This window comes from Triturus cristatus, chromosome 3_2 (genome assembly GCF_964204655.1).
Source record: "Triturus cristatus chromosome 3_2, aTriCri1.1, whole genome shotgun sequence".
NCBI classification, from domain to species: Eukaryota; Metazoa; Chordata; class Amphibia; order Caudata; family Salamandridae; genus Triturus; species Triturus cristatus.
In genome coordinates, this window is record NC_140584.1 from 134,361,930 (window position 1) to 134,384,939 (window position 23,010).

Here is a 23,010-nt window from a genome sequence, read left to right on the forward strand (position 1 = left end):
CACTCATCCATGGAGTTACTCACACACATAGTCACTCATGCTAATAAAGAATCAAACATCCATTTACTTGCATATACAGTTATACACACACCACCACACTTACTTTTACGGAAACTTACACATACTTACTCTTTTAAACAATCACTTATAGACCCACATACTTATTCATTCAGGAACTCTTTCAATCTCTCACTCTCACATATACTCACTTATATACACCAATAGTCACATATACTAGTTTAAAACATATGTAGTTACTCATAAAGACACTATAGAGACAGTCAATCACTCACTAACACACCCATACACACACTCATGCACCCATAGAGTCCTGCACACATGCTGACTTCAACACATACAAAGACTGAGTCATTCATTCATGCACCTATGCACTACGTAATACCCCCCACCAAACCATACAGACATCAGACACTGATACTCAAAAAACCAACAAATAACCTATATAGACACTCATGTAGCTACTCACCAACCCATGCAGCCACTTATACACAAAGAGAGAGACTGATACAGATATTTAAATATTTAAACATTACTCACTAAGCCATGTATTCACTATGATACACTTAATCAGTCAGTTACACAATCAATTTTTCAAATAAAAATCAACCATTTAGACACTTATATACCCATTTATTCTTCCATCGACCTTGAGATATACATATATAAAGCATATTTAATTTTCAGAAAAACACACATTCACTGGATGATGTCATCAGTGATGTCATTTGAGATGTCATCAGTGATGTCATGAGTGATGTCACTGACCATGTCATGAGTGATGTAATATGTGACGTCATCAGCAGTGCATTGCGGGCGCGCGAGTTATAGTTAGCTGAACTAACTATAACGGGGGAATTTCATTGGTTTTTTACGAGTAAAATGTCCAGCTAACTATAACATGTGTTAAACCTATGGTTTTTTCACTGAATATATATATATATAAAATTTCAGGATAGGAGCAGACCGGAGCGCTCCATGCGCTTTGAAAATTTCGAGAAGATTCGTCAACTGGCGCCAAAGTTATTGGGAATAGAATGTTGCGAGTTTCCTATGGAAAATAGGTCCCAACTATAACTATCTACTGGCGACCACCAGTAGATAACATATATATATATATATATATATATATATATATATATATATATATATATATATATATATCCTCCAACAGCTCGCAAACTCCTTCTCTCCTGCAAGCACGAGCCACACAAATCCAGTTTGGGTAATATTTTGATTTATTTAACGGGCAAAAAAAGACGCGTTTCGAGCAAACCAGCTCTTGGTCACATGACCATAGGTTCCGGGTTCAGTCCATTTAAAGTAAATAAAAGACATAAACAACAGACTTGTAATTGCATCGTGTCTCTCAATTCTATAAATCATATGCAAAGATTATTCATATAGATTGCTGCACAATAGCGTAAAGTCGGATCAACATGATCTTGGTTTCTCTTAAAGCAAGAATTATGTATACATTTCATGATCACAGTATTGATATTTAAATGGAATGCATATATGGTTAACATTTCTCATTGGACTGTTTTTTTTCAAACTTCTAGTAAGTATAAATTAATTGCTACCTTAACATGAAGTAAAAAAATAAATAAATCAAACACTTTTTCTTTAAGAAATTTTCTTTCAAGTTGAAAAGACCATCAGTTTTGTTGCCCTAAAATCAAAAGAATTTGGGGTGTAGTACCCCATCACAATGAGCTTACTCAGAGTAAAAAGAATTTTGCAATGTCTCTATGTGCCTACCAGATTATCCCCACTCTGTGTTCACACAAAATCTATATTTATTGATATAAATGTGCACATATCCTTAATCATGAAAATATAATGAATGAGGGTGACCCTTTTAACCTGAGAATGCAACAACAAAGGAGAAGGTGGTTATGAGGAAACCACCTAGAACTCCGTGCTCGTATCAGTTAACGGTAACGATAGTGTTTGTGAGCTTCACAGGTCCAATCTAGAGTGAAAAGACAAAAAGGGGGATACAGATTAATTCATATTGCAGATATATGAATAAATAACAAATATTTGTGCTCCAATTCCATGCTGCCTCTGTTGTCAATGCAAGCCGGCGAACAAGGGCTTACGGCTTGAAACGCGTTTGGCATTTGCATTTGGAAGCTGATGTGTTTTGCTGACAGCTGCTGCCGGAGGTGTGTGTGCGGATTCCCCCCCAGGAGTGACATCTTTATTGGGGACACCCGTTGTTGTTTTGTGTAGCGGCTGGTCCGGCCGCAAAGATGTCCCGCTGCACTAAATAGCGGATTCTTTGTGCCCGCAACCGCGAGCACACACAGAAGTGGAGGGGTCCTCACCTACGGAGTACATTGGTGAGCAGTCAGTGATTTTCCTTTGACTTTCACCCACTGGGGATGACGATTTTCAAGTAGATATCCCACTGAGGATTAATTTCAATGGGGGCAGCAACACCCACTTGGGTTTGGATGGAACCGCAGTCATCGCTGGCACATGGACTATAATTACCACAATGCCTTGCCTGTTGACGCCCATTGGGGCGGGACTGTGTTAATTAAATAAAGGTGTTCCTAAATTTCATGCTGCCTCTGTTGTCAATGCAAGCCAGTGAACAAGGGCTTACGGCTTGAAACGCGTTTGGCATTTGTATTTGGAAGCTGAGGTGTTTTGCTGACAGCTGCTGCCGGAGGTGTGTGTGCGGATTCCCCCCCAGGAGTGACATCTTTATTGGGGACACCCGTTGCTGTGTTATATATATATATATATATATATATATATATATATATATATATATATATATATATATATATATATATATATATATAGTGCATTCCAGTCCTTTCAGCTAGCACAGCGCACAATTTGTTGCCTAGCGCCAACGCGGACACCCTTGCAACATGGTGCAAGGGTGTCTGCGTTGTTAGCAGGATTGTTTTTGTGCATGAAGGGGCACCCTCCTGCATAAAAACAATCCATGGAGACCTTTTCCTTATTCTATGTGTGCTGCCGAATGCAGCACACATGGGAAGAGGAAAAAAAGAGGAGAAATGAAAGGATTTCTCCTCATTACACCTGCTCTGGGGAGGTGTAAGGTTTTGGCACTGACCCAGGTTTATGTGATTTTGTAAATTCGGGGCAGAGTCAAAATCCATGGGTGCTGTGTGGCAACACCCACTACAACACCCATGGAGCGCCTCCTTGAAGCAGAGTAAGGCAAAGCAACGCTTGCGCTGCCTTCCCTTACTTCATATCTATGAGGTCATGCAAACCCATACAGGGTGGCTTTGCATCGTCTCATAGATATGACTGATAGGCCTGCGCCACAGGAGCATCAAAAAAAGTGATGCTCCAGCAGCGCAGGCCTCTTGTAAATAAGTCCATGAGATTGGGTATGGTGGCTCAGTGGCGTAATGTGAGGCCCAGCCCCCTGCAAAGTACATGGAGGAGTCTCCCAATGCTCTAGACCCAGTTAAGAGCTCTCAGCCTGCTCCTTGTGCAGAGTGTCAGAGGGCGCCCCCTGTAGCTCGAAGCCCCCATGCTCTGCAAGCTGGGGTGCCTGGACCGATTGTAAGCCTTTTTCTAGTAGTGCTTATTTGCTCAAAGTTTGTTCCCATAGAAAGAAACTGGGGAATTTAGATTGGTTCATAAGCACTCAGCACATAGAAGGGCTTTTGTTAATGATGCTATCGACCCATTCCTTTGCTCGGTCAAATAGGCATCCTTGGAAGGCACCCTATTACAAAGGTAATTGGGTCTGGGGCCTTCATGGCCAAAGCAGAGATTGAGTTGGCTTTCTGCCTTTTGCCAGTGCCCCCCATGACTATCACTTCCTAGGTTTTCAGTTCCAAGATAAATTCTATTATAACAAGCGCATGCTGATGGGGTGCTCTGTCTCTTGTGCCTATTTCCTACAGTTCAGCACCTTTTTGGAATGCGTTTCCACACAGGTATCGGTGTCTGTTCAGTCATTCAGTTCTTGGACGATTTCCTACTCCTGGGACCAGGTGGGTCCATTTGCTGTGCCAAATCACTTGCTACTTTTCAGTGCTTAATGTCTGAATTTGAAACTCAGGAAACAAATGGAGGATCAGCAACAACCTTGATTTTTAGATATAGAAATCGATACAGTGAAAGGGGACTGCAGACTTCCAATAGACAAAGTGGATACCTTCAGAGCCTTCCTGGAGTCCTACCTGGGGACACAGTAGGTCACCTTACACCAGTTACCAATCAGCTCAATTTTGACTTATAGGTAATACCCATGGGTCACCCACTTTCATGCACCATAGCTCAGGCTAAGTATGGCTTGAAAGAAAAGTACCATATGACCCACCTTTCAACAGATCAAAAGCAAGATTTGAGGATTTGGTTGTCCTTTCTGAGAGGTTTTAATGGTTCATGGGTGTGGTCAGGCCCCTACGGGAAAGCCATAATTTTGGGTTGTTTACATATGCAGCAGGCAGTTTGGGTTTCGGTGATGATGTAAGCACCAGGTGGTTTACCCAGACCTGGGTTTAGTCTTGGCTGGACACAAGCTCGGCCCAGATTATCACCTTTCAGGAACTGTACCCCATTTTGGTGCCTCTTCGCATTTGGACTGGCAGGTTCTGCAACCAATTGGTCATATTCTTGTCGGACAACAAGGTGATGGTTGAGCAAATTAATTCCCAGTACCCTAGGTGCACGAATGAATTGGACTTGATTTGTCTGAAGGATAACATTATGTTTAAAGCAAAACATGTACCTGGTATCTTCACTAATGCAGACGATGTTTTATCTTGTCCCGAATGTCCAGAGTTTCCACCCACGGGCAGAGGCAGAACCCACCACTTACCGGGACATCTATGGAACCATGGAACCCAACTCTCTCCGAGTTTGTTTCAGACAGCATTGCACCTAAAACAACACAGGCATATGAAAGGGCCTTTTTCAGCTCAATTGTATAAACTGCGGCCAGACCTCAGGACCAGCTTTTCTCTTTGACTAATTGACTGATTTTCCTTGAACACATGCAGTGGCAGGGTAGATCAGCGGTGTTTGCTAAGTGACACACATTAGCAGTGCCATTTTTCGCAAAATTGGGGGGGGACTCAGATCATTTACAATCCTTTTAAATTTAGAAAGCCATGAGGGGGTGGGAAAGGTTGGATGGGTCGAACCTAAATCAACGGCGCCCCAACAACTTGGACAAGTTGGGAAGGATTTTTGTTGCCTTGCACAGAGTATGCAGATCTACATATGAGGTGACGCTGTTCGCGTCAAATTTCTCATATTTTTGGTGCATTTAGAGTCTCTGAGATTGTGGCGAGGTATAAACAAGACATACATGGGGGGTTTTGGTCAGTAGGATATATTGATTTGGAAAGGACTTGGTCATCCCCATACCTCGATGTACCCATTGGGCAAAGGGGACCGGATAATTTTGAGGAGGACAGGTAGTTTCTCAGGTGGTCCAGTGGTCGTGGTATGCACATTCTCAGATACGTCCTCAGGTAGCAGCTACCTCCATACTGGCTCACGTCACTGGTGTCCTTTTCACTAGATACCAATTCCTTAAGGTTCTGCACAAAGACCTTCAGCAGCAAGCATCCATGGCAATTTCAGCTCACTCCCTTTTAGAACTGAGACAGGGACATCCGCAGTAGGAGCGGGGGTTAAACCCGAGGTGGTCAAGAAGATTGTCTGGTGGAGGTTAGACTGTTATAAGCACTATATGCGTATCAACATTCTGTAGATATGAATGTCTTTGGACTTTTGGAGTAATGGCATGTATTTTTCACATGTCAGTTTTTGCATTAGGCACATGGCTATGGCCAGTGTATTGATCATTGGTCATTCAATTGTGCAACATGCAAAGTCGATGTTTACCCAGACTGGGTTGGACAGGCAGGCAGCAGAGGCGAGTTTTCATTTTCCCATGGCTAATGGGGGCGGTCTCCGCTTTGATGGATTACGCCATCTAGTTGAGGAGTTTATACGCAGAGGCTCCTGCCACACAAGTGACAATGGGCAGAAAGATCCTATTCGAGAACCTTATAGTCAAAATCTCTTGGTTGGCTTGGAAGTGACAGTCATTGCAGGGTCACACATCACCCCATGGAGAATTTAGAAGTTAGGGCAGTCCTTCAAGGGCCTCAATGAATCAGTCAATCATTTAAATAGGAAGCGGAGTGCTTACCATGGTTGGTTTAACACAATTTCGCGTGGCTGCCCCCAGGAAATTATCCTTTCACAAAGATAGGGCTTATCTGTCAGCCTGGTGCAACTAGGTATTTATAGAGGACTTGGTGACTTTCCTAATAGAATAGTTCTCACAACAATAGGCAAAGGGACACGGGGGTCCTGTGGTGGTGGAGGAGTTGCTTTTAGCCAGAAAAGAAGTGAACAACTTTGGCATTCAGGAGTATGATTGCAGGCAAACTCAAGATGGAATTGGTTTTAAGCCATTGGCACAAGCCAGGGTAATGTCCCCACTGTCTCTAGAGAAGGGCTGGTGACGTCCACTGCAGCTATCATCCATAGCCTGACAGGGTAGCCCATGGATAATCCTTCTTGTATGCTACTTCAGCAAACCTTTCAAAATATGGGAATGCATGGGGGTTGATGGCTGTACCAGAGGGCCATGGATTGGTCAGGTTGCCCAGGCCCATCTGCATTTGGGTGCCAGGGAAGTCCATCTTTTTTGCCATATGCAAATCAGTCTTGACCCTGTTCCCCATAGGAACAGTCCAGCCAAAACTGCCGAGCCAGGTCTTCCCTGGACGGGAAACAATCATACTGGGTCCAGTTTTGGGGTAACACCCCTCATCAGCCAGGGTAGCTTGAATCCAGTGGCAAAGTGAGCAAGGGACCCACGCCCGGGCATATCCTGCTAACTTAGGGCAAACATGGCAAACACTAGGAGATGATGGACAGAGCGCTGAAACTTTTTAGACACTCACCCCAGTCACAAATCTAGGTTGAATCCATCATCGTTCTCTAGCTCACTTCGCCACCCCAGTTCAGACCCAGCCATAATCAAATCAGTTATGACCCTGTTCCTCTTCGGAACAGTCCAGCCCAAAATGCCAAGCCAGGTCTTCCCTGAACTGGAAACAAGCATCCTGGGACCAGTTTCGTGGTAACAATCCTCACCAGCCAGGCTAGCTTAAGTCCAGTGGCAAAGTGAGCAACGTACCCACTTCTGGGCATACCCTGCCAAATTAGGGAAAACAAAGCAAACACAAGGAGATGATGGATGGAGTGCTGAATCTTTTCAGACACTCACCCCAAGTCACAGATCTGGGTTGAACCCATCATCGTTCTTTAGCTCTCATCGCCACCCCAGTTCAGACCAAGCATATGCAAATCAGCCTTGACCCTATTCCACATGTGAACAGTCCAGCCCGAATTGCCAAGCCAGGTCTTCCCTGGACTGGAAACAAGCATCCTGGGACCAGTTTTGGGGTAACACTCATCAGCCAGGCTAGCTTGAATCCAGTGGCAATGTGAGCAAACGACCCATGTCTGGGCATACCCTGCCAATTTAGGGCAAACATAGAAAACACAAGGAGATGATTGAAAAAGTGCTGAAACTTTTCAGACACTCACCCCTAGTCACAGATCTGGGTTTAATCCATCATTGTTCTTTAGCTTTCTTTGCCACCCCAGTTCAGACCCAGCCATATGCAAATCAGTCTTGACCCTGTTCCTCATGAGAACAGTCCTGCCCGAACTGCCAAGCCAGGTCTTTTCTGGACCGGAAGCAAGCATCCTAGGACCGGTTTCGGGGTAATACCCCATATCAGCCAGGTTAGCGTGAATCCAGTGGCAAAGTGAGCAAGGGACCCATATCTGGGCATACCCTGCCAACTTAGAGCAAACAAAACAAACACACGGAGATGATTGACAAAGTTCTGAAACTTTTCAGACATTCACTCCCAGTCACAGATCTGGGTTGAATCCATCATCGTTCTTTAGCTTACCTCGTCACCCCAGTTCTGATTCAGCCATATGAAAATCAGTCTTGACCTTGTTCCTCATGGGAACAGTTCATCCCGACCTGCCAAGCCAGGGGCCTGCTATCCCTCATTGGATAACAGTGGGCCTCAGCACTCTGCACCCGGCCGCCCTAGTGCCGGCTGAGAGTTCTCTAGGAGTGCATCCTTGACCCGGGAGGGACCCTTGTTCTAACCCCAGAAAACCAACTCCCAAAACTAAGTACTTACCTGTAAACCAATAAGTTCATGTCCTCCCCCATAGGATTGCATTGACTGCTTTTCTATGAAAAATGTTTTAAGTGTGGAGCTGAAAAATTGTATGAAACCTTAAGAAACTGTGTACTCACAAAAACTGATTTACTTACCTTTTATTTAGGAAATGTCCCAGTGTGACATCTAGGCACATCCCACTGAGTATAAAAAGTAATCTAATAAGTATTCAGACAGTAACTGCAAAGAAACTGAAAAGTAATTTAAATTGTTTCTGAATAATTAACCTATCTGTATTCAAATCAATTACATACAACTGCATTCAACTGTGTTATTCCTGCAAAGTATTATTTCACTTACCTGCACCAGGCCTGGCTTGGTTCTTGACATAAAATAACACTAAATTATATTTTTACAAAACAAATTGGTCAGAGTTCAGTCTTTGAGTGTGTGAAATCATCTCTTGCCTGAGTGTGTACAATAAATGCTTAACACTACCCTCTGATAAAGCCTTACTGCTCGCCCACAAAAATAGAGTAAGGTATTATCTATGTTTACCTCTGCCTACCTTTGGGGAGCCATTGGACTCCGTGTATACCTTACTTTGGTATACTATTTACAGAGTCAGCTTCTTACAAATACTACCAGTTGGCATGGGCCCTCTTCCTTCAACTGTGCTAAGACCATCCCCATGCCATTCTCTGAAGCATCCGTCTGCACTATTAATTCCTTGGAGAAGTCATGAGCCTTGAGTACAGGTGCTGTACACATGGCCTCCTTGAGGGTATTCAAGTCTTCATGACAGGCCCGTGTCCAAATCGCCGATCTGGGCTGTTTCTTCAATGTCACCTCTGTTACCAGGGCAACAACGGTACCTTATCCCTAAACAAATTTAGGAGAGAGGAGTTGGCCTAACGGCTAGGGCGGTCGACCTTGAATCCGGGGGAACTGGGTTCGAGTCTCGGCAATGAAGCTGAACATCCTGTGATTCTGGGCAAATCACTTAATCTCTCCGTGCCTAACAAAAATGAATGTGTCCTCATGTAATACAACTGGTGCTATATAAAGCGCTCTGATACCCGATTCGGGTCAAGTTTGCGCTATATAAAATTCTTGTTAAAAAAAATAATCTTTTGTAGTATCCTGTGAGGCCTAGGAAGATAATCACCTCAGTCTGTGTTTTAGGTGGTTGCCAGGTTATGATTGTCCCAATCTTGGTTTGGAGAGGCTGACCTTGCCTCCGTTCAGCAGGTGGACCAGGCACACCAGATAAACCTACCCTATCTGGCACTTACTGACCTTGATAGTCAGGCCTGCCTGTTGCAGGGCCTGAATCACCACCTGGAGATGTTGCAAGTGCTCCTCCTAGCTGGAGCTGTAGACCGCAATGTAGTTCAGATTAGAGGCAAAGAAGACCTCCTTTCTAGCTAGGATGCTGGTAGCCAATCTCTTGAAGGTGGCAGGGGCATGCTGCAGGCCAAAGGGCATCACCCGAAATAGGAAGTGGCCCTCTAGGGTTGAGAATTCTGACCTCTCTTTTGCTCCTTCAGTCACAGCAACCTGCCCGCACCCTGATACCAAATCAAAAGTACTGAGGAATTTGGCAGTGTCCAGCCTGTCGATGAACTCATCAGCTGAGGGGGTGGGTTGTGCATCATTCCTGGTGACTTAATTGAGACCCCTGTACTCCACGCAGAACCTAAGTTCAGGGGGTGCGCCCAGTGGGGCAGCCGTTGATACCAGCACCACAGGGCTGGACCAGGGACTGTTGGAAGGCTCAATCACCCCTAACACCAGCATCTTGGAGACCTCCTTGATGCTGACTCGCACTCTGTCTGACAAACTGTATATTTTGATCTTTACAGGTAGGCTGTACCAGGGTCCACATCATGGACGCGCAGGTGTGTGAGTCGAGATGTGAGGGAGAAAAGAGAGGTAAACTGCCCCAGTAACTGATAACAGTCACTCTCCTGCTCTGGGGCTAGGGTAGAAGAGAGAATAACACCTTCCACTGAAGCATTGCGCTCCTGGAAAGAGGAGGTGAGGGAGAGGCTCGCTCTCCTCTTCCACACCTTCATCTATCTCCAGGAGCATGCCCACTTCGTACCTATCAAACTGAGGCTGGAGGCGATTCATGTGGAGCAAGCTTAGAAGGTTTCTAGGGTCTGAAGATCTTCCAGGTAGGAGACTTCTCCTGTTGCTCTTTCACATCATATGGGCCCGCCCAGCAATCCTGGGGAGCTCTGGGCTCCACAGGCTCCATGGCCCATACTTTCTGGCCAGGCTGAAACTCCACAGAGTGGCCGTGTGGTCATACTAGAGCATCATAACCTCTTGATTGGCCTCAAGGTTACTTTTTATATTTTCCAGAAGCGGTGCATCTGGTTGCAGAAGACCAGCATGTAGATGACCACATCCTGGGGAGGTTTCCTGGGAGCTTGCTCCCACCCCTCCCTCACAAAGCTCATACGTACCCTAACAGGACGGTCATTGAGGGGCCAATAACTAATTGTTTCTGTGGCACCTCCCTGTAGGCAAAGACAAGGCATAGATGGAGGATGTCCCACTCATTCCTCATGGGCTCAGGAAGGCCCATTATCATGTTTTACAAGGTCTTGTTGAATCTCTCAAAAAGACCATTGATTTGGAGCTGATAGGGTACAGTGAACTTTTAGGTTACCCTACACTCATCCCACTTGGACTGCATGTACGCTGACATTAAGGCAGTACCTCAGTCACACACTACCTCCTTGGGGAACCCAAAACAGGTAAAAATCCCTATAAGAGTTCTAGCCACCCATCAGAGTTCTGGCCAACACAGGTACAGTCACGGACCTCCGAGAGATGGCCTCTGGCTAGCGGTGGCATATTCCACCAAAACCAGCTCAAACCTGTTGTTAGAGGCTGTGTTGGGGTCTAAGGGTCCAAGGGTCCAATAATGTCGATGCCTACCCTTTCAAAGGAAGTGCCAACAACAGGTAGTGGAGTCAGGGGAGCTTTATGCTTTTTCCCTGACTTCCCACTGGCCTGGCAGGTTCGGCAGGTTGGGCAGGACGTACAGTATGCATCTGAGGCCGTCATCATCCAGGGACAATAAAAGTGTGCAGAAAGCCTGGCAAAGGTCTTATCTTGCCCTAGATGTCCTGCCAGAGCTATATGAGGAGCCAAACCTAGTGGAAGGTCCTGGAACACTGGGGGACCACCAGCATAAGGGCTTAACCAGAACCCTTAGGCTCGCTATATAGGAGGTTATTCTCAAAATAGATCAGGTGATTCCCAGAGGTGTCACCTTCTGCCTGGGCTTGGTCTTGCTCCCTCAAGCCCTCCAGAGTGGGACAGTCACTAGGCATCTTGCAGAACTGGTGGGCCTGCCCTCAACTTGCCAACCAGCAAGTTCAGGCAGGTCACCAAGGGTCTCAATGTCCTCCCCATTTGGCTCGGGCCTCCTCCTCAGGTGCCCCGTCAACCTCGACCATGGGGATTTCAGGGGCTGCTTTCTCACACCCCCGCCTCTCTCTTTCATGGCAGTAGTTTAGGCCATTGTTTTAGGCTGCAGAGACCCTTGACTCCCTTCACGGCAGGCATAGGCCATGTGATCATACAGACCCATTCAGGAAATCCCAAAATCTCCAAGTGCGACCTGAGCTCTACTTCCCTCTAGGTAGTGTGCTCCAGGTCATTGCCTAACAGACAATCTACAGGCATGGAAGGGCTCGCAGCTACTTTCAGAGAACCTGAGACCCCCCCCCCACTCAAAGGGAACCAGAGCTATTGGTAGATGGCTCTCACGATTGTCAGTGACTATGACTTGGTGAAATGTGTTAGCAAGGACCTGCTCTGAGGACACCAGGTGATTCTTCACATGAGTCTTACTAGTTCCTGTGTCTCTCAGAGCCTCCAACAGTTGGCAATTAACGGTGAGCCACTGCCAGTACTTCAAAATATTGTCAGGCAAATGGGCATTTGGCAGTACTTTGAGGGGTCAACCCAAAGTTTACAATTAAAAGAGCCTTCGTTGGTTTGGTCCCCAACCTTTAGAGTCAGAAGTGTGTTCCATCCCACAGAGGCATGTGTTTCCATAAACCACCCTCATAATGCTCTTCTGGGACCTTGTGAACCGTCAGGGCTACCTCGTATGCAGAATACCATTTGTCAATATCATCTCCCACCATATAATGGTATCTGCGGGTATGCTGCCACCATCACTGCTGGACTCTGCCTGTATGGCCTTGAGATCCAGCTCCTTCAGACTTGGTTCATAAGCCAGTACTCCTCCCTCCTTTCTGCCAGTTCCTTGGGGGACAGGCCAGGGGAGTAGATACTGCTCCCTGCCCTAGCAGGGGGATCCATTCTAGGGATCAAGTCATTCTTTTCCTCTTCAAGTGGCTCCATGGAAGGGTCCTCCACAGGCCCCTCCCGCTCGTCATCCTCTCCTGTTGTCTCATTCTGTATGGAGTGAACTTCACCTTCCTGGTGGTGCTCTTGGCAGGAAGTCCAAACTCCTTGCAAAGTCCTTGAGTAGGGCCACAGTGTAAACCTCCAAGTTGGCCAGCTCAAATTCCATGCTTGCAGGTGTGGTTTTAAGATCCAATATGTAGAGAGATAATTTTGGAAATAAAAAATGCCGATCAGGGAGAATTTGAAATTGAAATTGGTTCTAGGTGTGGAATGGTAGTGTATACCAAATCACTGTATGGCACTGCACAACTACAAGTCAAAATTGGCTACTGGATGACAGGGGCATGAGCCTTGGTCAAGCAGCAACCACAATTCTAGTCACGGTGAGAAGTAGGCTACCCTAAATTAACCTATGCTCACCCTCTGGTAGCTTGGCACAGAGTAGTCAGGCCTAACTTTAGAGGCAGTGTTTAAAGTATTTGTGCAACACTACAAACAGTAAAATGGTGATAACGCCAAATGATCCCTTACCAGTTTAGAAAATTAGCTCTGAACAAAAGCAACAAAAATCCAATTAGCAGACTCGGAGATATCAAATGTAAAATTTATAGTAGAAAATAACAGCAAGAAGCAAAAAGCACCATTGAGGATACCTGGTCACTTCAGGCTGGGACAAAGTCACCAGTTTAGGCTGACCATAGTGGTGCACAGGCGAGCTATGGGGACCCAGTTAGTCCCTCTGAACAAATTACCTTAAATCGTGGTTGTAGATGTTTGTGTGGCTCTGTGTCAAAGATGCATCGCACAGCAGAGGTAATGCGTCAGTTCCGAGATGCGGAGAGGCTGTGGTGCGTGGCCCTGTTGTGTCGACATCGAGGATCCTGTTGATGGGCTTGCGATGCAAAGCCCAGTGTCGAGGATGTGAAGCACAGCCGAGGTGATGTAAGGGGTTTAATGAGCAGTGAAGCTGCGATGAGGAGTTTTGTCGTCATCCTTGAGGCTGCCGTCGACGAGGGGCGTGAGAAGACGCTTGCGGCAGGAAAAGCATTGTGCAGTGGCAGTTCTGAAGGATATGCATGAGTCCAAACATGCAGGCGGTGGTAGGGATGCTAGATTTTTATTATGGTCAAAATCCATGCAGAAGCGCCGCTGTTTTAATTCTGTTCGGTATGCGTCGTTCATCAGAGAAAATGCCTTGGTTCCACTGGTAAGCACATTAGGCCCACATCCAAGGGTCCAGGACCGGGGTGGCACCACTTGGCAGGGTAGACTCACAGATGGCAGAGTCGCAGTTCAAATGCAAGTAGGTTGGAATCCTATTATGTCCCTGAGGCTTCAGATCTGGAGGCTAGCGAAGTAGCCCTTGGAGTCACTCTAGGTGCTGGGTTCAAGTGATGAAGGTCCAGTCTTTCTCACCCAGACAAGAGGGGAGCAGGCAGTTCACCACAGCAAAGCAGGAGTCCATCTAGGTGCAGTCCAGCAGAGTGGCGGTTCTTCAGCAGCACGGCAGTCCTTCTTACTAGCAGAGTATACACAGATCTAGAAGTGTACTGAAGTGGTAGTGTCTGAGTTCCAGTACTTAAACCCAGTGGCCCTTTGAGGAGCACAAATGTCCACTCTTCCTGCCCTGGCCAAGACTCAACACAGAGGTATGTAGCCATTTCTGTGTGGGAAGGACACAGCCTATTCAGGTGTAAGTGAGGCTATGCCCAGCTCCTCCCTCTCACCCTGCCCGAGATGGCCCATTGAGACACTCCTAGGTCCCACTGTGTGTTGCTGACTGGGAGGAATACACAAAGATCATCTGTCAACTGCACCCAGATATGTGATCAGAGACAGGTTATAGGCACCAAATGGCTGAAGCAAGAAAATGCCAACAGTCTAAAAGTGTCATTTTCAGAATTGTAATTTAAAATCCGACTTCCCCATAAGTTTGGATTTCTTTGGATTTCAAATTGTGATTCCAGAGACTCCAGACTTGAAGGGTTCATCTCTTCCTAATTGGAGATTACATTTATAAAAAATAAAATTAAGATAATCCTAATGTAATCCTATGAAAGCAACAGGCATTGCAGTAGTGAAAAATGACTTTGAGAGTTTTTCATTGCCAGGTCACGTAAACCTTAAAAGTACATGTCCTGACTTTTAACTACATTACACCCTGCCCTCTGTGTTGTCCGAGGCCTACTGTAGGGATAGAGAGTATGTATAAAAAGGGAAGTTTTAGACCTGGCAAAAGGTTACTTTTGCCAGGTTGACATGGTAGTGTAAACTGCACACACCGGCTCTGCAATGGCTGGCCTGGGACATGGTAAAAAGGTTTCTTAGGAGGATGGCACAATCAGTGCTGCAGGCCCACTAATAGCATGTAATTTACAGACCTTGGGTACGTTTAGGCACTTTACTAGTGGCCTATAAGTAAATTAAATATGCCAATTTGGGATGAACCAATATTACCACGTTCATGGGAGAGAATACAAGAACTTTAGCACTGGAGAGCTGTGGTAACGTGAGCAGCATGCCCCTTAAGTTAAAAGAAGGATCTAGGGACCCATGCAGACTGTCAAACTATTCAGAAGTGAAAAATCCTTAGAAAAAGATGAGGTTCAGATGGCTCAAGTTCAATGTACAAAGGCCAATATCCTTTTCTCTTGGACCCATTGAAATCAAAACGCCCTTTACTTCAATACTCCTGTAATTTCCTAATGAAGAGCAGGTTTCTGCTAGGAATAGAGAGGCATATTCTCAAGGACATATCGCAGAGTTAGTGGCACTTTATCGCAGCCAAAGTGGTGATAAATTTATCGCCCTATTCACAATCTGGTGCTAACAGCCGATATCAACAGTTCACCTGCGATAGCAGGCGCAAAAAACATCGCCACACATGACCCCGGCAACTAACGCTAATGATATACAGAGTAAGCGTTCCCGCGCAAAAAGCCGAGACAACACTACTCCGCAACATTCTCAATGACCAGCCAGATCGGCGATAAGATCCCAAAACAGGCGTTAAGGCGCGTTAGGAGCAGGGATTTAACAACCTGCACTATAAAAGGGAGCCAAGCCCAGAGCCACACCTGAAAAACAACAGATACCATGGAGCTACTGATCGTGCAGCTTGGAGCCCCAAGAGGGCCACAACACCCACCACCACCCCACCCGCTCGACCACCCTCACCCCCAGGACCATCCCCTCTGGACTACCACCGAGGCAGCGCAGAACAAGACAGCGGACCTTCAGAAAACGCACCAGCCTCACAGACCTAACATCAGAGGATGTCATTGCCCACTACAGGCTCAAAAGGACAACCATCCTCCACATCCTGACCATCATTGCCCACAAGCTGATGGTACCAACACAGCGGACAACCAACATCCCTCCGCAGACAAATCTGCTGGCTGTGCTGCATCTGTTGTCCTCTGGTACCTTCCAACCAAGAACTGCCAGAGTCGGAGGAGTCTCACAGCCAGCCCTATCAAAGTTCCTCACACCTGTCTTGGATGCCATCATCAGCTTGGTAGCCCAGCACCTGCACTTCCCCCACACTGCGCAGAAACCACTGGAGACCAAGCAAGGCATCTACACCATAGCTGGCTTCCCGCACGTGTTGGGCAATTGACTGCACACATGTCCTACTTGTGCCCCCTGCCGCCACTGCACACAATTACCGCAACAGAAAGCACACTCATTCCATCAATGTGCAGGCAATAGTGGACCACCAGGGACTCTTCACCAATGTCGTCGCCAACTACCCAGGCAGTGTGCATGATTCCTTCATCTTCCGACAGTCCATCATCAACCAGCGCTTTGTGGTTGGCACCTATGTGAATGCAGTGCTCGTTAGTAAGTACCAAATGAACACACCACATACCTCAACTCCACAATCATGCAAATCACAACTCTGGTAATGCACACGCTACAAACTCACATACAACATGCCAAACAACATGCCCACCTACCAGACACGACAGCACAACTTAATGTGGTAACCAGGGTTGGCCATGTACACAAGCCATCAACAGCATGGCACCTCAGCCACACAATAGCAGAATGTGGGGAAAGGTGCGAAGGAGGCAAGTGACGCATGAATGAGAATGTACACAATGGCAAGTGTCGCGTGGATGTGCTGGCCAGACTGCAGTATGCAGACCACAGACATGTCCATGTCGACATACACTGCTGGTGTTTGGAGTGCAGTGGACAGTGGATGCAACCATGTTAGCTCAGCCAGTGGGGAAGATCGGGGAAATGGAGCTTGTTATGTCACCCAGTACAAGCGTGAGCGGAGTGGGCTGGCCTGGCATACGCCATGCTAGCGTAGGGGTGTGAATAAAAAGCACGTTGCTCTGGGCGTGGTTCTCTTCCGGAATGGCCAACTTGCTGCCAGGGTGGCGCCGCTCATCCCGCCACGAGGCCGACGCCGTGAGCGGTAGTGCTGGCGATCCTGTTCGCCTTCTGCACCCCAGGCCGCTGGTCCCCAGACCCGTCTTGGCCCCCACTGCATACCTAGGCCTCAAAGCTCACCTGCAGACACCAGCGTGTGTCAAAGAAGGCCCACCACGTGCCGGTGCATACTCGAAGCCTTAGGCCTGCGACCTTGGCAGCCTCCTCAGACCATTGCTGGCCTCCGCGAGACAGGCTCGAAGTACTCCTTTCTCATTGACATACTCCACCGCTGCCTCTGGCCCACAGTGTTGTCCAGTAGGTCACACATTTGGAACTGAGTCTTGATTTAGTAATGGCCGTGTTCATATCATTAGACGCAAGGAGAGGAGTAAGAGGAAGACACGGTTCAGTTCGGAGGAAAAAAGGATCAACGTTACGGAGTTGATCGGACACTACCAACAACTGCTCTGGTGCCACTAACTCTGTGCATCGCAAGCCAACGACACGTGGCTGTGGGACCCTGCTGACCGCTGCTTCCGGCCTACACTGCGGTCAAGTAGGTCACACATTTGGAACTGAGCCTTGATTTATTTATGGCCGAGTTTATACCATTGTACAGGCCTCATCGCAGACTGCATCCCCTTTCAGCTCTGGTGCCACTAACTCTGTGCCCCGAAATTTATGGACACTCTCTGGTTGAACTTTGGTGTCGTCTGAGTCTATGGCCTGGAGGTTGCCTTCATCATCATGTAGCTGATACTGACTTGGTGTTAAAAATGAATCTGTAGCATTCATCACCGCCATATTGCCTGTTTCTGCTTGGTTCTGCCCTCTGCATCATGCCATGGAAGAACACCTTCCACTGTCCCCTGAAACACACCGCGTCATTCACCTTGGACATTGACAAGGACCCGCTCAGCTCTCGTGGCCCTACCTCAGTGCATCGCAAGTCACCGTCCCTTGGCGGTGTGCCTGTGCCGGCCGCAGTGCATCCGGGGCCACTAACTCTGTGCAGCTCATGTCATGGAGCCTGTCTGATTGAATATTGGATGGCCTGTGAGTCGATGGCCTGGGGGCCAGCAATGCCATGTGTCTGTGGCCCTGCGGTGACCGCTGGCTCCTGCCTCAACTGTGGTCCACCAGGGCTCTCACATCAAATCGAGCCTGACCTGCCCAGAAGACGCATTACCGCTGACTACACACGCCACCACCGCCAGGAACTCCTCCAACCAACAACTGCCAGAGTCGAAACAGTCTTACAGCCAGACTATCAGAGTTGGTCACACCTGTCTTGGATGCCATCATCAGCTTGATACCCTGCTCAGCTCTTCAGGTGCCACTAACTCAGTCAACCACAACTCATGGACCCTTTCTGATTGGGTTTTGTGCTGTGTACAGCGGACGCAACCATGTTACCTCAGGCAGTGGGTTAGACCTTGGACATGTAGCTTTGTCGTCGTCCCCTTTACACGTAAGAGGAGTGGACTGGGCCGGGATACGCAAGTCCAGCGTAGGGGTGGGAATGACTATCCCGGGGCTCTGGGCGTGGTTCAGTAATGGAAATGTGCAAATGCTTGTGTCTCTGTCGCAGTGTGGGTGTCTGTTGGGGAGTGTAAGTGGTCCCTGATGGGAATTAGACAGCCATGTATGTAATCTAGTTCGGCTGCCATGAGGTCAAACCCCACCCACACATAATCAGCCACCTCCTTCTGGCAGTCTAACACCTGGTCTTGGAATGCGGTGTGCTTCGGTGAGGTGATGGAGCCAGCCCTGGTGGTGGGTGCCTTCTGCTGTGTGGTCTGTGCAGGGGGTGGGTCTCCTCGATGTAGCTGGGCTGCCCTGCTCCTGGAGGTGAGTTGCCTAAGATGTCCATGAGCAGTTGTAGGGCGTCGGTGTCAAAGGTGTGGAGGTCCTCTTCATCATCACTGATGGGTTGTCCGCTTTGCTCTGTGGGAGGTGTTGATTGTCCCTCTGAAATGTGAAGGGGAGATGCATTTTAACATTGTGTTGACATGTATGTTGACACATTGCTCAGGTCTACAAACAGACTGCATGACAATGTACATTGTGACTGTTTGGGAGGAGCTCACTATTTGATACGGGGCAGTGGACATTTGAACTACATCTTGGATGTGAGGTTGTACATCTTCATCTCACAGTTTTCTGCAATGCCAGATGTGATTGGCCAGTTTCTACGCACAAGCGGAACAAGTTGTTTCCTCTGTTATGTAGTGAAAGTGTTGCACTTTGTACCACATTGTCGTCAATGTCGATGTGCTGTTCTTGCTATGTGTGTGTGCTGCATTGTGGGAGAGTCACCCCTGCAGCTGTGAATCTGTTGCCCCTTCTCCCTTTGAGGTGGTGTGCCTTTGATTTCTGTGCTTCTACAGTGCTGAGATGTTGCAGACTTGTTCGTATTTTGTACTCATGGGCATAGTTTATCGCAGGTGTGTCGTCAGGGGTTGTTTGTGAAAGTGGATGTGTCAGAGTGTGACCTGCTCCTTTCCTGATGTGTTCCACACTCAGCCACTTCAGTGTCGTGGCGTGCACCATTTTTTTAAAATATTTTTTTTTAATTGATTTTCTTAAACAACCAACGTCATTGAGAAGCAATACAGTAACAAGCGGATAAATGACAATATGATATATCACAAGTCGCTTCTCAGTGTGTCCCCCGCCCACATCCCTCCCCCTCCACCGGTGTACCTCAAGAGCATGGTCGTTAAGCCATTAAGGTGCATCAGAATCCAATACAATAGCAGTCGTGAACAACAGTAATACAGTACAGGGCTTACATATACCTTAAAGATCACCATTTGTCCCATTGATCGCACCCTGGGTCATTCTCCTTGTGCTAAAGTGCCAGCTGGATCCTGTTGGTCCTCCAAGTCCGAGCTCTCCTCCAAACCTGGCTCTGGAGCCTGTAATATTGCAACTAAGGCCACCCACGCCCTTGCCGCCTCCTGCGCCTTGTCATTATTAGTACGTAGGGCCTGCTGTAGCCGAAGCGTACCTTCGCTCCGTGCCCACTTGAGTAGTTCCGTCAGCCATCTCCCCACACCTGGCCCCCTCACTGACTTCCAATGCATAGTGATTTCCATCGGGCTCTTGGCTAATACGAGGCCCAGATCTATAAATGTACTTGTCACTTTTGTTTTAGCTATATGCGGGAACAAATGCAACAAACAAGCGCCCAGGTCCAGTTCTATTATACGATCAGTTATATTACACAGTAGTTCCAGCACCTCCTTCCAATATGTTCCCAAATTCGTACATTCCCACATCATATGCTGGAAGTCGGCTCCCTCCAAACTACATCTCGGACATTGAGCGGACGCCGCACTGAAATATTGATTAAGCTTGGCTGGTGTCAAGTACGCCCTGTGCAGGACATAGAACTGTACCAATTGAAATCTAGCATTCCTCGTGCTCTTCCAAGCTCTTCTGACCAACTGGGCCCACGTTTTTTCTGGGATTTACCTGCCAAGGTCCGCTTCCCACTTCTCCTGCAACGCGCTCAATGGCTCCAGAGCCTCTGTCATCATGCGTCTGTAAAGGCACGTAATAGCCTTAAGAGTTCCCGCTGCCATTACCACATATTGGCACACCGTTGAGGCCTGCGGTTCCGACAGACCCGTCCCCCAATATCGCTGTATTGCCGAAATAAGCGCTGAATGCAGCAAATAATCCCCTCGCGGGAGATCGTATTTATGCTGAAGGGCCTGAAATGTCAACAGGGTTTCATTCTCATAGAGGTCTCCTAGCATTTGTATTCCCATGTCTTCCCAGTTAGCCAGTGCCATCCAATCCCCACCATGTGGGAAGGCCGTGCACATACCCAGCGGTATCTCCGGAGCATACGAGCGAGTGAATCCGGCCCGACATTGGATCCGATTCCAGCACAGCCGCAGCGTCCTCTCTTCCGCAGTGAGCGGTTTAGGACGCATCTTCTGCTGAAGCACTATAAAGGACAAGATGTAGCGTGGGATCTATCGCCCCTCAGGACCATCCGGACCCCGGAACTCCTGAGCAACAGCCTGGGTGAGCAACTGCAATTGCGATGCTAAATAGTACCATTCCAAGTCTGGCACTACCAGCCCCCCATCAGCTCTCGGGCATATCATTGTAGCCATTGCAACCCACCGTCTGCCCGACCCCCAGATAAATCCTACAGCCATAGAGCGGAGCTGTCGGAAGATGGAGCCCGGCACCCAGACCGGCAACGTCTGAAAATAATACAAAAAGCGCGGGAGCGCCACCATCTTCAGGAGCGCCACCGACCCGCTACCGATAGCGGCAACATGCTCCAAAACCCAAAACTGCCCCTAAGTCCGTGCATGGCCCGACCCAAATTACCCTCCAACAAATCCTCGGAGGTATGATAAACGTTGGTGCCTAAATAAGGTAAACAGTGGGGCTCCCAACGGATGCCTGCGACGGGTTCAGCACAGCCGGCGCCACTGGGAACAAGCAGGTCTTTGCCCAGTTCATCCTCAGCCCCGAGTACCGCCCAAACACCTGTAGCAAGTGTTGTGCGCCCTCTAAAGCCGTAGCCATGTCTGCGAGAAAGATCAACAAGTCATCCGCATAAAGGGAGATAAACTGCATGTCCCCATGGAGGTACAAACCTGGATAATGCGTCCCCAATCGGGCATGTGAAGCCAGAGGCTTAAGGGCTAGGGCAAATAACAATGGAGAGAGCGGACATCCCTGTCGCCTGCCCCGTCCCACTTGGCAGGCTGATGAGATCGTCCCACCCGTCCGCACCCGAGCCGTCACCGACCTATAGAGAAGTTCCGTCCACCCTACAAAGGTGTTTCCCAGTCCAAATTCACACAGGATCCGATATAAATATGGCCACTCTAGGCTGTCGAACGCCTTCTCGATGTCAACTGAGAGAACCGCTGCAGCAGGGGTCTCACTATGGTCCTCGCCCAAAATCCGCAAAAGTCGTCGCACATTAGTCGCAGTATTGCGCTTTGGAATAAAGCCCGCCTGGTCAGAATGGACCAGCTGCGTCATATAAGGAAGAAGCCGGGTCGCCAGAATCCTACTCAAAATCTTGTAGTTGGTTGTTAACATCGATAGTGGACGGTAGGCTGACCTAGACAACGAGTCCTTACCCGGTTTCAGCAATGGGATAATGATGGCCTCGCGAGTGGAATCTGGCAATCTCCCCAAGTCCCAGGTTTCCTGATAGACCACCAGCATTTTGGGGGCAAGGATATCGACATATGTCGAGTAAAATTCAATCGGTAGACCATCTGCTCCCGGGGTTTTCTTACGCGCCATATGTTTTATTGCACTACGTATTTCCCCCACTGAAATTTCCTGTCCCAACGTACCTCTCTGATCGTCCTCGAGACGTGGCAGTCGTATCTCAGCCAAGAACTCATCTAATCCATCACATACACCCTGCAATCTACTCTCGTATAGGTCCGCATAGAACGTCAAGAACATCTTGTTAATCCCTTGTTGGGTATATTCCAGTACGCCCGCTGGAGTGGTTAAAGCCAGAATGGGCGTGTCCCTCGGAACCGGATTAGCCAGCCACGCCAAGAGGGAACCCACCATAACTCTCTCCGCGTGTGCCTGCACTAAATACTCCTTGTGGTCAAAGCAGCGCAACCTTTCTACCTGCGTCGCCACTCCCTCTCTTGCAGTTAGGACTTCGACTTTGCCCCCGGGTCCTCAGAGTGGGCCCTCTCTGCTCAATGCAGCCGCTGTTCCTCCCTCTCTATGTCCTGCAAAAGCGTCCTCCACACTCCTGCCGTTTTAGCAATACATAAGCCCCGCACCACTACCTTAAAGGCATCCCACTCTAGGGCTAGGGTCGACACCGTCCCTTCATTCTCGAGGAAATAATGCTTAATACCCTCTTGTACTTCTGTGCGAAACACCGGGTCTTCTAAAGCCTCTGGGCGTAATCGCCAGGAAGGGATTGCAGGCCGTTCCCGAGACCACCTCAGCGCCAAAAGTATCGGATTATGATCCGAGATTGTCCTTGCCAGGTACTCACTATGGC